Here is a 13,312-nt window from a genome sequence, read left to right as displayed (position 1 = left end):
CTGCACAGTGGTTCAGTGATTAGCACCATCGTCTTGCAGCCAGAAGATCCCCAGTTCATGTCCCAGCCTGGGCCTGGGGTCTTTCTGCATGAAGTTTGTATGTTCTACCTGTGTGTGTTTGTGGGTTTTCTATGGGCACTCCAGCTTCCTCCCACAGTCCAAAATATGCTATGGTTAATTGAATTGTGAATGTGCTTGTTTGTCTCCATATGTAGCCCTGTGATAGACTGGCAACCTGTTCAGGGTGCCTCCCAGTGACACTAAGGAGGATGAAGCGGTGCAGAGATGATGGATGGATGGATGGATGGATGGATGCAGCTCTATTCTAGACCTCAGATACCTGTTGGTCTTTGTCGAGAGTATCAAATTTTCTTTAAAGTTTACATAACTGGAGTAACACAGGAATTAGGTTTGCTTGTGTACATGCATCTGTGTTTTTCTGTGTTTACATGGTTGTCCTGGGTTTTTCGCAGCGCTGCAGTACATTAGCCTTAAGAGTTTATATCATAAGAAGTGAGCAGTTTCCTCCAAGGCTTCAGGGTTGTGGACAGTGTTTCCAAAGGCAGATGATAAACGGATCTTGTTTGGTGTAACTTTCCCTCATGGCAAGGCTATCAATTTGCTCCGAAGCAAACAGCTGCTTTCAACTCCGAGCTGAGCTGTGCAGAACAGAGGGCAGGAAGAATTAATGTGATGATGGGAGCACTCGGTGGAGATTGAGAGGGTGATTTTGGGGTCCATGACAAACAGACCCTGCTGCAGGTGTAAGTGAGTTTAATGGTTTCATTTTTTAAGTGTCAAATTCCATGATACTTTATGTTCATCCTGTACAATTCCAATTAAAATATAAAATGAAACAGAACTATTTAACTTTTGCTTCTGTTGAATATACTACATGGTGCTTTTCAGTGGAAAATGTGTTTTAATTGGTGTGATGATAGTGTTCAGCACTCACCACAGACCACCGCTTCCTGTTTGAGTGTCATTTCTGATAAAAAAATTTTTTACCAAGTCTCAGCTACATTAGTGTACACTGGCAAGATATGTGTCAGATAAAATGACATGTTATCTAATTATATGATCTGACACTAGTATACTGAAACAACAAATTAAAATTAACATTTGAGATATGAATCTATCATTGCAACAGTTCTGCTACAGTACTTGTGATGATTGTTCACAGCAGAAGACCATGATAACTAAAAGATGCTCAGAAAAAGGAGAGAAGATTTTAGGCTTCTGTCATAGAGCACATGCTTGCTCATATCTAAATGCAATCGACTTTTCAGTTCTTTTTACCTCCTACTATTAGAAGTTGTTTTATGGTACTTTCTGCAAGGGAACGACTCCACAAGTCAGCAGTTTAACGGTCTCGTTGATATGGCTAATATAACCACAATTCATTGTAAATGTTTTAATGGGACATAAAAATATGTGAACTTTATTTCTGACCTGCCATACAGACTTTTATCACCATGCCTGGTCCATATTGTATGGTCAAAGTCTAAAGTAGGTGCATACCTGTCCAGTTGTTTACTTACAACTCCAGCACTCCTCCGCCTCTGCAGGAGTAACCCGTCTTTCGTCTTTCATGCTGTTTAAGGTGTGGCCCTCCGGTTGGTCCTCTCTGGTGTCCCCTCCTCCGCTGCGGCTCTATCCAATCCCGACCACAAGGGGAACTCACCTGAAAGGATTTGCATTTAGGGCTGATACTCATCGCTGATTGGCCAGGTAAAGGCAGCCTGCCTCAGGGCTCCCCTACCAATGGCGACAGTGCTGCGTGACTCATAGGGAGAGGACAAGTTGCTTCACTACACTTCTCCTTTTTCTGTTTCAAACAGCAGCCATTGCATTGTCTTTTTTTTCCTCCTCTAATTTCGTTTTGTCGCTGTGAGAAAGAGGTGTGGGGCTGGCCGGTCTTTAGACACCATTGTCCTCTTCTGAACACATCTTGGATTATTCCCAGTTTTGTCTTTTGTTGTCTGTTTTTCTCTTGATGTTCATTGGTTGCTGAGATCGACACTTGTTCGATTGCCATTATGGACCTCGTCACCCGAACCCTGTGTATTTGAGGTCAGTGATGAATACCTCTCCTCCTCGTCATACCTTTATCTATTTTAATGATTTTTGTTGTGGTAATTGTTGTAAACAAATATCTCGAAATACGCTCCTAAGCATTTTATCAATTGTTTATATAATTTTATAAAGGAGTTAATGTACATGTATATTTGATAACGATGCTTTTAAGTGGGGACTCGGCAATGTGGTCGACGTAGTGTGCACCATTTGCTTTATCATAGCATATTCGTTAACGCACTTGTCATGTTAGTTTTCTGAGGGGAGATTTAACAAGTCTGTCCAGTTTAACTGATATTTATATAGACATGGTTTCCCCCATCTAATGTCTTCCCAGCCTACTTCTATCTCAAATGCCAATGAAAGAAACAGCAAAACAATATTGTGATGTGACTACAGGAGTTTGGCTTGTATGCAGGGCACCATTTTTCGTCACTTAACAACTTTTAAGATGAACAGATAAGTTTACTTATTTGTGCTTATCATTTTAAGAACTAATAAGAATTATTAGAAAGAATACATAGGATATAAGAAAACTGAATAGTCTGCTTGTTGCATTTCTTTTATGAATTTTTTCCTTATATGGTGTGTTGAAGCAAGGGCGGGAACAGTATTTGGCAAGTCTGTGACCAAGCCCACATGTATTTTTCATGGTGTAGTAATCAGTAATTAAGTACCAAGTTGATTTTAAAAAATTTCTTTCCAGATGTCGTACAGTTGTTCTTAAAATGTGACCTGCTACTTAAAATGGTTGTAGTTCTGCTGTTTCTGCTCTCAACCACAGATCTGAAATCAGTCATGCAGTGCTTCATGCATCAGAATCCTCAGTTCATCAGAACAGAATGTTGCTCATCTTGTAATGTAGATGCACAGGTGATTATCATTTCACCTCACAGTAAAGTTTCAATCTGCAGTATTTTGCTACCTCTTTTATGCATGTATAAACTGGCGCTCCCTAGAGTCTTTTTACCCACTCTCAACCAAAATGTTCTGCTTAATGCTTGTGTTTCTAAAAGTTGCTCAGTGCAGCAGAGATAAAAGCACGCTTCCTGTTTTACCAGAAATCTACTCTGCACTTTGTGAGCCACAGAACACATTGTGCACATACTATATCACTGAACAAACATGGCTGCAGTCTGAACAACTTTCATATTTCACACCCATTTTCTTCTGAATCAGTCTTCAAATGCTGCTGCAACAACATTACACACAGCACTGCAGTTATCCTAGAACCAGTGCAGAACATTTTTGTTCCCTTTTAGTCAGGCTTTTTTTTTTTTAAGTAATTACTTTCAAAATACCAAAGTTTGTGATTGTTTCATCTGTTTGGCATTCAGCATTGATCTTGTTGATGTAATGTCTGACATAACAGTTGAGGCCCAAGAAAGGCAGTGCAGAGCAAATCATTTCAGAGATAGCAAATAGATATCTCTATGCTTTAGACTCGGTTACTGAACTGTGACTAATAGATCTATTGGCCTTGCACTAAAGAGCAAAAACTAGTTTTTCTGTATCTGTATTTATACCAGCTATAGCTTCAGCACATGATGCTGTGAATCAATGGCTTTGTTGTTGAGCATTATTGAGTTTGCATTCGACCTAACTTACCTGACTTTCTCATCATACTCTATGCCCACGCTGATTTGGATTGTAAATGAGGCCCTCGTGCTTTAGAGGATGAGGTCTCCTTGTAGCTGCTGTTTAACGAGACTTTGTGTGTTTCATTCAAAGAACAGGGACTGGTAAAGAACAGAGGGGGCTGGACAGTAGTGTTAGGTTGGCTCTTCTCTCAAGACAAAGTCAACAAGTCTTAACCTGTAATTACATCATTAGACTTGGGCAAGATAATGGAGGCGTTGCAAGAGAAGGGCATGATGAGAGGAGGAGGGGTTTAGTTTATTACTACAGCGCTTGCATGCTGGGATATGTAAAAAATTGAGTCTTTTTTCAGTTTCAGGTTACAGGTTCTTGATAGGAAGAGAATAAACACAGAGCTAACTGTGCATGATCAGGTAGAAGCTGTTTGTTCCACTGAAGTCAGTTTCTTGTGGTCAAGTACACAGTGTTCTTCATCAGAAATAGAATGACTACGAAATATTGTACTGACTGACATCAGTGGCATGAGCAAATCTCACCTCACTCTGTTTTGGCTCAGTGTGGTAAAGAAGGAAAGAAATAGTCGTTAATTTGTTCTTTGTTTGGAAGTTATGACTGCTAAGATATTTGAAACCAAAGACATGCCATAATTTTCTTGATGAATCTAACAATATGCTTTTACAATCATATATGGTGGCTATTAGTGTTATAGCTTTATGTTTACAGCTTGTTGATTTAATTGTTTTTGTTTCTACCACTACCTATGTTCTAGTCTAATTAGGCAGTTATGGGAAAACCATCAGACTCACAATGAAACTAGTCAATAGACACGTCTTATTTCCCCACAGTCACTGCATTTAAATAAACCTGGCTGGAAAATGTTCATATGACAAGGCAAAATCAGAGCCCCTTGCTGCTTTATGTTTCTCAAAGATGGCTTTGCATCATCTTTCCATGTCAGTTTCTCCATTTCTTCTTTGCCATTTTAATTTCCATCTCACTCTTTTTCTGGAATGGATCCAGGCCTGAAGGTTGGAGAAGCAGACTTGTGACGGGAAGTTTGAACTCCTGTGACCAACTGGGAAAAATCTGGGTGGGGAAAGTTAATGTGTAACTCTCTCCTCTGCTCTAACGGCTACTGTGCCACTGAGCAAGGCACATTCTGTATTAATTTTGTAAGTCACATGTGTATCTGTGTTAATGTGCTGCAGGTACTCAGGAAACCCTCCCTTGATAAATAAAGTTAAATCGATTGAGTAACTGTATACCATGTTGCAACTATCTCATATTCAGAGCATGCTGGGACTGGCAGTCTGGTTTTCTGCAGTATGTGTCGAACAGGCGCTGTGCTCATCACATCTGTACACGTAGCCCACTAAACAAAAAGTTTGTAGTCCTTCCATCTAGATAGATTTCATTTCAGTAATGAACAATGCCATTTGTCTTGATTTGTGGTAGAGAATCAGAGATGATTCTTTCTCTCTTCAGACTTGTTTCCTGAGAACTGAAAAGGATGTGATGCAATCAGGGATTTTTCGGTGATTGTAAAACCCTGCTTTTTCTACAGCATGAGATGGTCAGCTTAGGTTTTTCTGAGATTTTGAATGTCATGTTAGCGGGGGATCTATAGTGAAGTGAAAAGACTTTGAATACATGGTGTCACCAAGTTTCATACATCACACATTTTGATAGAGACTTGTCTTCAAATTGTCACTTTAACACCACGTTAACTCCACCAGAACCTGTGAAAGATGCGAGTTCCCAGCCTCGACTTGTTACCATTTCTTGGTCACAGAATGAGTGGGCAGGTGCGTGAGACTGATAACACCCACCTGGGTGAAATAGGTGAAAGACAAGACAATCGTGTTTTCAGACAAAGAGTGAGTAAGAAAGAGAGTGCGAGAGGGATGATACGTGGAATATCAGGTCGCACCTTTTGATAAAGTCTCTCGATTATGCAACGTACCATGTTGGTCAGGGCACAGAGTCTGTCTCTTCTTAACATGGCTGTCGAGTTTCATGCTCAGTGGTAGAAAATAACAAAATACATCAACTTAACTGCTCTGTATTAGAACATACATATTATATCTGTGCTTTAGTTTAATCTGGTACATCTCAGTGTTAAACAGTGTTTGTTTTACTGAAGGTTTTTGAATTTTTAGAGGATCGACTCACTCAGTGAGTAATACTGATAAAAATTAACTGTATGTGGACCAGCGACAACATTAACATGGTGCTCACACAATGATACATGATTAACATTAAGCCACAAATATAATAAATAATTGAACATCACTAAAATCGTTTAATCCTGCCACCTCCTGAGGACTTGACAACTGGACCATTACTTGTGATGAAGTATTTTAAATTGCATTTATAACTTGATATGAATATTTCTTTCGCTCGTGCTGGAACTACATAAGAAAGTGGATTCCATACATTTTTAGAATAAGTGACAGACTGCTTCTTAGTGAACAGTGTAAAGCTTAGGTGGTAATCAGGCCAATAGACAGAAACTGTGAAGAATAAATATATAAATCATGAATTATGGACTACTGCAAAGCTGCACCAAATAGTACTATATAGAATTTACTTTCCTTTTACTAGCATGCAGGTCATGGAACTGACTATTCATTTCATGTTTATTGCTAAGCTGAATAGTATCTGTTGTTAAAAACTTTAACATGGAAATTATGATGACACATATATCTTGATAAAAGTTTATCTGTCATACAAGTTGCTCACTGAGCTTGTGTGGGTGGAGGCAGGTTTGAGGTGCAAGCTTATTTTGCTCCAGATAAAAGCAGCATGCAGAACATCATTAAAATTTCCATTACAGCTTTCAGTTGGGCTCTGCCTTCAGTTGAGGCACAGTCGTTTGTGACTATGTACTTTGTAAATACAGGAAAATAATGCAGTTATGTCTTTCCTAGCTGACAGCTTACTGACAGCTATGCTAGCACTATATATTGCAATGGCCTTAACACATTCACAGTGCACTGTTTTTTTCCTCCAATTATATGGGTTCCACCCTGTATGAGGTAACGTCATGCAAAAATAGACTCCCCAGTGCGAGATACAAGTGAACATAAGACTAACATACTTTAAGTTGGTGTGTCTGTCCAATTCCCTTGTGCTACTTTCAACTGTTTGAATTTTGCTTTAATGCAGTATCACTTGGTACAAAGAGGCATTCTGACCCAGGCACAGAGGGAAATTGATTTCCCACATGGTTTTCGGAGGCTTTGGTCCCAGACACCCAGCTGCAGTGGTGTCTGTGTCTGGAAGATCCAGCAGCCAGCTCTCATATGGAAAACTAGCCATGCCCATAATGACTCCAGCACTCGAATGATCCGCTGAACTGCTGTCTGAATGGAAAGACCTCAGTTATGGAGGCCAGAGTCGAACTTTATATGTTTCTTAATTTATTTATTTTTGTCTTCAGACCTCACACCTTTTCCTTAATACTCACTTTCATTCGATTGAGATGTCACTTCTTCCCTTTCATCGTCTTTTTCTGTGTATTAGTGAAATACTTGATGGCAAAGTGTGAAAGGAGTGTGGCAGACTTTAATTTAGCCTTAAGTGGTTGTCATAGAGTCAGATTTACAAGCAGGATAGTACCCTTTTTGTGAAAGTTTGTCAAAACAGAAGAATTATATAATTGATCCGTAGTTTTCACGTCAGTGCATACATACAGAGCTATGTGTATACATGACAGTGATTCTACAACAACAAAATAATTTCTTTACAAATGTGTCCATCGACAAAAAGCCAACAGAGACTGTGATGCAACTATGTTTCAGCTAACTGAGTGTTCCAAGCTGCTCATTATTACATAACAATTTCACTTTACTCTTACTTAATGCAATACTTCAACATTTTGGAAAATGTTTACTTTTTTGCGAACTAAATTTCTAAGACTCTAATGCTTTTTTCTTAAATATAAAACTTTAGCCAACAGCAGGTCAGCTTAGCTTAGTTTAGCATAATGACTGGAAACAGAGAGCTCTGTCCAAAAGGTAACAAAACTCACTGATTAACATGTCTTGTTTGTAAAATCTACAGGAAAACAAAGTGTGAAAACAATATTTGTGAGATTTAGAGTTGCCAACATGGAGGTTTACCCATGTTTCCAGTCTTCATGCTAAGCTAATTTAACAAGCCTCCCCCTGTAGTTTCATGGTGTACAGCCATTATGTGGTATTACTGTTTTCTTCTAACTCCCTGCAAGAGAGTGGATAATAATATTGTCTAATTATGCCATCACTCTGAATAAGCTACTGTTAAATTTTCTTGAGCTGTTTCTGGCAGTTGCAATTTCACAGGCGTAATAGTAGTAGAAATTCTTGTCGTGAGCCAAGATGTCCTTACTTACACAAAAATCCTGAACAATTTTTACAATTCAGCAGTTGATTCCAAGGTATAAATAATTTGGAAATCCATTCATTGATCTGTTTGTGCTAGTCATGGTCTTCAACATGTCCTCACAGACTCACTGGGCCTTTGCTGGGCTGAATGAGGCCCACCTGCTCTCCCTGTCTTGCATCACAGAGCCTACTTTACAAACCCTCTCCCTCTGCATGTTTCTAAGCAACAGCCACTCCTTGTTTACCTTTACGTTTTTGCATTGTGATTCTCTTCAGAACAACATAACACCAGCCCCTCGGGAGACTGCCTGTCAGGCCTCTTTATTCAAAGTACTATAGAAGCAAAGGTTGCCGTTCACATGAGCCTGTCGTGTGTATTCTCCTGATAAAGCTATAGAGTCATATCATTAAATTCATACACTTATCTTCTGTCTATACCTTTTCTAACCCTTTCTACACTCATGTAATTATTACAGACCCCATAATGGTTAAGCAATAACACCATGTAAATATTTTGTTATATAACCATATTGAACATGTCTGTCTCTTTAAGCAGGTAGTTTATTGTCCTTATCTCCTGCACCCGTGCTGTACCTTCCTCATCGCCTGACTGTCATAAACAAGTGTATTTCATAAAGCTTTCTCAAATATTGACCTGCGTGGACAGACAGTACTTCTGCTTCCTGAACAGATCTCCAACACTCCAAATAGGTGGAACGAGCTTTTCATTAATGTTTGTAGCAACTGGAATACATGAAGTAGATTAAATGAGTTGGTATTCGAGCAGTAATCCTAATTTTAACTTTATTACAGCTGAAGTGAAGGTCAGACATAGTTGTAGAATACATAACAAGATAACAGGCTCAAGTATCTGAAGTACAAGTAATGTTGTAATAGTTAAAGCATGCAATCCGAGCTTTGGTCGTGACTTCATGGTTTGTCGTTTAGGCCTGTTAAGTCAGTCACATAGCTAAACAGTTTTTTCCCCTGTAAGTAGTTGAAGTATGCACCTGGCATCTTGAAATGCAATGACTCTGCACTTCTGCCCTTAGATCCAAGAATGAGGCATACGTTTACTGGCTTCAAGATTAGATAGAAACATTGACCAGTGATATCTAATACCACACTGACCCAGTATCCAATTGTGTGAAATCAGATAAGCTCTCTTGAAGGGGCTAAGCTGTCTCAGTGTGAGTGGTTCTATCTGTGGGGCTTTATAGGGGATCAGATGGGAAGAGCTGATTTAGTTGTTATTAGCTGTTAAATAAAAGTCTTACAAACAGCTTTACGAAAGCTGCAACTTTGCATGATTCACAGTGCCTTAACCTTTACAAAAGATAAACCAGTAAGTTAAATACTTAACAAATGCAGTAAATACTTAATAGATATAGTGTACTGCAGCATGCCATGCTGTACATGTGCTAAATATGAATCTGCAGCCAGGAAACAGTTAACTTAGCTTAGCATAGAAACTACAAATAGGGGTAACACCTAGTCTTCTTCTTTCCAGTGATCATAAAATCCCACTACTAGCAATTGTACAACTCAGAAATTAGTATATAGCTCATTTGTTTGTTTTGTACAGACACTTGTACTTTTGAACCACGTCAGACTAGCTGTTATCCTTTTGCAGCTCTAAATGCCTATTTTGCAGGAAAATATATGAGTGGTATCAATTCATTTATCTGACTCTGCAAAAAATGATTAAAAAAAAAAACATAGTTCCCAGTATAATATTCCTGTAGGGACGGCTTGACACAAAGTGTATGACATAACACAGAAACGGGAGATTATTCTGTCTCTGTGTGACTCTATTCCATCTCTAGGTGTGTTGCTTGTTACACATTACTGCATGCCTGACTGTGGGTGGACACATCAGCCTGCTTGTGTCCAGACCTGTTTGGTATGCAGCCTCCTCTGCAACAGCCGGGTCCCCTGTTCAGCCCTGGCTCAGACTTGGAGCCCTGAGATTTCTGTGCTCCATCTGAACACGTACCTAGTTGTATGCTGCAAGGCAGTGTGGAAAGTATCTTGGCAAAGTTCATGCAGCATATAAGCTCCAAGTGGAATTTCTCCTTCTAAGATAATTAGCTGTTGTGTTGTGTAATGTGATGGCTGCTATCAGGGGTAAAATTAACTTGGTGGTTTTTAGTTGAAGAAGGAATTAAGGATGTTTTCATACACCCCTTTTTTAAAAAAATTAAGTGTAGTTCAGAGTGTGCTGCCTGTGTTTTTATGGGCATGATGTCCTCTCTTCCTGCTGCCAGTATTCCTGCGCCATGACATATTAGTATTGGTATGAATGTAAACACATCAGAGATGGGTGCGTGAATAAGCAGTTTCTGCATCACTGTTTTTGTAATTACTTCAGGGTTTAAATTTAGTTTTGGTTTTTATGGGGCGTTTGCATACAATTTTCTAATTTTGTATTTTATCCTTTTACAAAGACTTGATTCCATGCACTTGCCTCTTGTACTTGTATAATGCTTGTGGGAGACTTACTTACTGTATAAAACATAGAGAATTTAGCTTTTCCAGTCTAGTCATGCATCAAATCGCTCCCACACAGGAGCCAAAACAACAGCAGAGTCTGGGAGTAAGGATGAAACATTTCAAAAATGTCTGCAAGAAAAGAGTCACCAGGGCAGCGAAACGCAACTGACACACACGCATAGGCTTGTATGTTTTCTCTCCTAACCATCAGTTTTTTTTTTCATGGAATCATTGTGATTTTTTTTTTTTCTAATTGTACAATTTACCCAAGCTGGGACCTATAGTTCTTGGGAGATTCATAATATTGAATCCATTGAACTCACAATGCATTCAGTATGGGGCTGTAATTAACAAGCTGTTCTATCTGCTTGAGCTGGACATATGTTATTTAGTTAAGGAGTTCAGTGGACATTGTCATGGGGGATCTGTTGTAATCAGAGTAGTTCATAAACTAGCTAATGCCAATAATGAATACCTACAGTCTCTTGAGCCATGCTAACATTTTGTTGCTACCTTGCATTGTTTTGTGAAAAGAAGAAGTTTCCTTTCAAAAACAGGTTGTAATGTGATCAAATATGCAAATTTTGTGAATAAGAAGATGCTTGATATTAGTTCAGATTCTCTACATGTACAACACTACACATAACTCTGACAGAGGCCTGCAGTAATACTGACCCACATAGCAGAAGGTGTTGTCATTTGTTAGTGGTTAGACCTGTGCTATGACATTGCCTGGACAATCTAAGTTAAATAATTGTTAGCATTAAACTGTGCAGTGGACAGTAATGGGATCCGATGGCTAGTTAAATTTTGGATCAAGCTCTGGTTGGTAAAATGCCTGGATATGCTAATCTCTAGTAACAACAAACCGCTTATCAAACTTGTAGTCAATTTTTTTTCTTTCTTTTGGCCAAAAGTAACATAGAAACATTTAAGATATCAGCTTCACATTTTTTGCCTGCTTAGCTTTCACCTGTTAAACAGTCAAACATTTCTGGTGACGGATAATATCAGCTGGAAGATCCGGCTTCACTGTAATTAATGCTGCTAATGTTGCCTTGGGTGGTAATTTTGAAAAGAAGACACTTTCCCTGCTACACATGCACATTGCTAAGCCAATGCTAATCCAGTACATCAAACTGTGATGTTTTTGGGTGCAGTTGTCTTTTCTAAAACTTTGCTGCAATTTCCTGTCTTGTTTTCACAATTCAGCGGTTCTTCCTACGTGGGACATGTGGCCTGTTACCACATAATAGCAATAGGCTGCTGGTGGTAGTTTATACCAAAGAACTCCTTCTGAAACATGCTTCTCTGTGAAAAAAAAATTGTATTTCTTACACGCCTGGTATGACAGCAGGAAGACAGTGAAGAAGGATTTTAATGACTCTTGTTTTGTTTGTGGGATTTATTGCGATTTGGAGTCTGGATGGGCTTCTAAGCCTAATATTTGTTCCTATTAAGTTGAGAAGAAGTGAGCAGAATATTTTCATGTTGTTAATGAATGGTCTGGGCTTCAGGGCCGCTGTTTTCAGTGATGCATTAGAAGTTTTACTTCAATTGTACACAGAGCACATTTGTGTACTGATAAATTTGTCTTGCATTCTGACCTTTAAGTGAAGACTGTGACAGGAACTTTGTAGTTTGTTCTGAGAATTTGCGTAAAACCAGCTCATGGGGCCATGTTAGGGATGTGTGTCTGGGGGTTAGCAATGCTGTCTTTTTTTGCACGCCCTGTGTCAGCATTGTGGGGAAGAAATGTCTGCAAATGGCAGGTGTGGCTTTGAGAGACCTATTGTGATCTTCTTGAGTTCACCATCGCTGTAATTATCAGCCCTGGGAGTACCATACTTGAAAATGTGAGAAGATGATAGATAATTTAAGGGTATCTCATTTGCAGATCATCTTTTAAAAATGTCTCATCATCTTGCTAATATTGCTAATATATTCTATTTGAGTTCTTGTAAAAACTATTTTCAGCACTGGAAATTTAGAATTTTGCAGGCAAAAGCAATTTTTACAAGTGTGTCAATCGAATCACTATACAATTATGTGTAAAGGGGCCAGAGTAAGTCATTATCTAAAAATATTCTTCATGTAACGTAATAATTTTTATTACAACGTCACATATGCATATGCATCCAGTAACTATATTATTCATGTAGGAAATGCTACCTGTGTGACAATACTCATATCTGCCAGAGTCATAGCATGTTGTTTAAGAAGGAAGGAGGGGGAGTTGAGAACTTTCCGCTCTTACACAGAGGAAGAAAGTTTCTTCTGAATGTGGTTTAACAGACAGGAAGCAGCAGAAACCCACTGCTCAGTGATGCTGTTCCTGTGAGTGCAAAATTCACAGGTCAGTTTGTGGGTGTTTGTATCTACCCAGTTTTAAAATATGTCACTGCTCTTTCTGTCATTAGCTCTGTGTTATGCCATAAACAAAAAAGTCCAATATGCCTTGTTATATTAAAGTGCATGTTGGAAGGGTATGTAGGAGAGAACAGCATGTCATCTTTCAGAAGGAGACATGTGTCCAGCTTACTGGAATGAAAAAGTGACCAAAAGAGAAAAGGAATCTGGTCTCAGAGGACATTTCTGAACTTGTCTCTGGGGACATTGCTAAGCTTAGATCTGTGATCTCCAGACCATATTATCCTGCTACAACTAATGTCTAATCTTCCATAAAAAGCCCAGTGTTATACCTGATAGTGTGTTAGTTGGCACAAACAACTGTTGTCACAGGAAGCCGTGGGTCCTTCTTCCAGAGCCTGAAGCCT

At 39.0% G+C, this 13,312-nt stretch overlaps 1 protein-coding gene across 3 annotated transcripts in view; it reads left to right on the top strand.

Moving 5' to 3' along the window:
• elf1 (E74-like ETS transcription factor 1) overlaps nt 1-13,312 on the top strand; it is a 39,059-nt gene that overhangs the window by 8,886 nt on the left and 16,861 nt on the right. Inside the window, exon 1 of one of the 3 annotated variants that reach the window (XM_022214198.2) lies at nt 1,813-2,073. The exons of the other annotated variants lie outside the window; for them this stretch is intronic. The gene's annotated coding sequence lies outside the window, so the exon portion shown is untranslated. Of the gene's footprint in view, nt 1-1,812; nt 2,074-13,312 lie in introns of those variants that run through there. 3 annotated transcript variants of the gene reach the window in all.

The sequence above is a fragment of the Acanthochromis polyacanthus genome, chromosome 10, assembly GCF_021347895.1.
Source record: "Acanthochromis polyacanthus isolate Apoly-LR-REF ecotype Palm Island chromosome 10, KAUST_Apoly_ChrSc, whole genome shotgun sequence".
NCBI lineage: Eukaryota > Metazoa > Chordata > Actinopteri > Pomacentridae > Acanthochromis > Acanthochromis polyacanthus.
The sequence above is the reverse complement of the archived record's forward strand: the minus strand, read 5'-3'. Positions and strand labels throughout refer to the sequence as shown.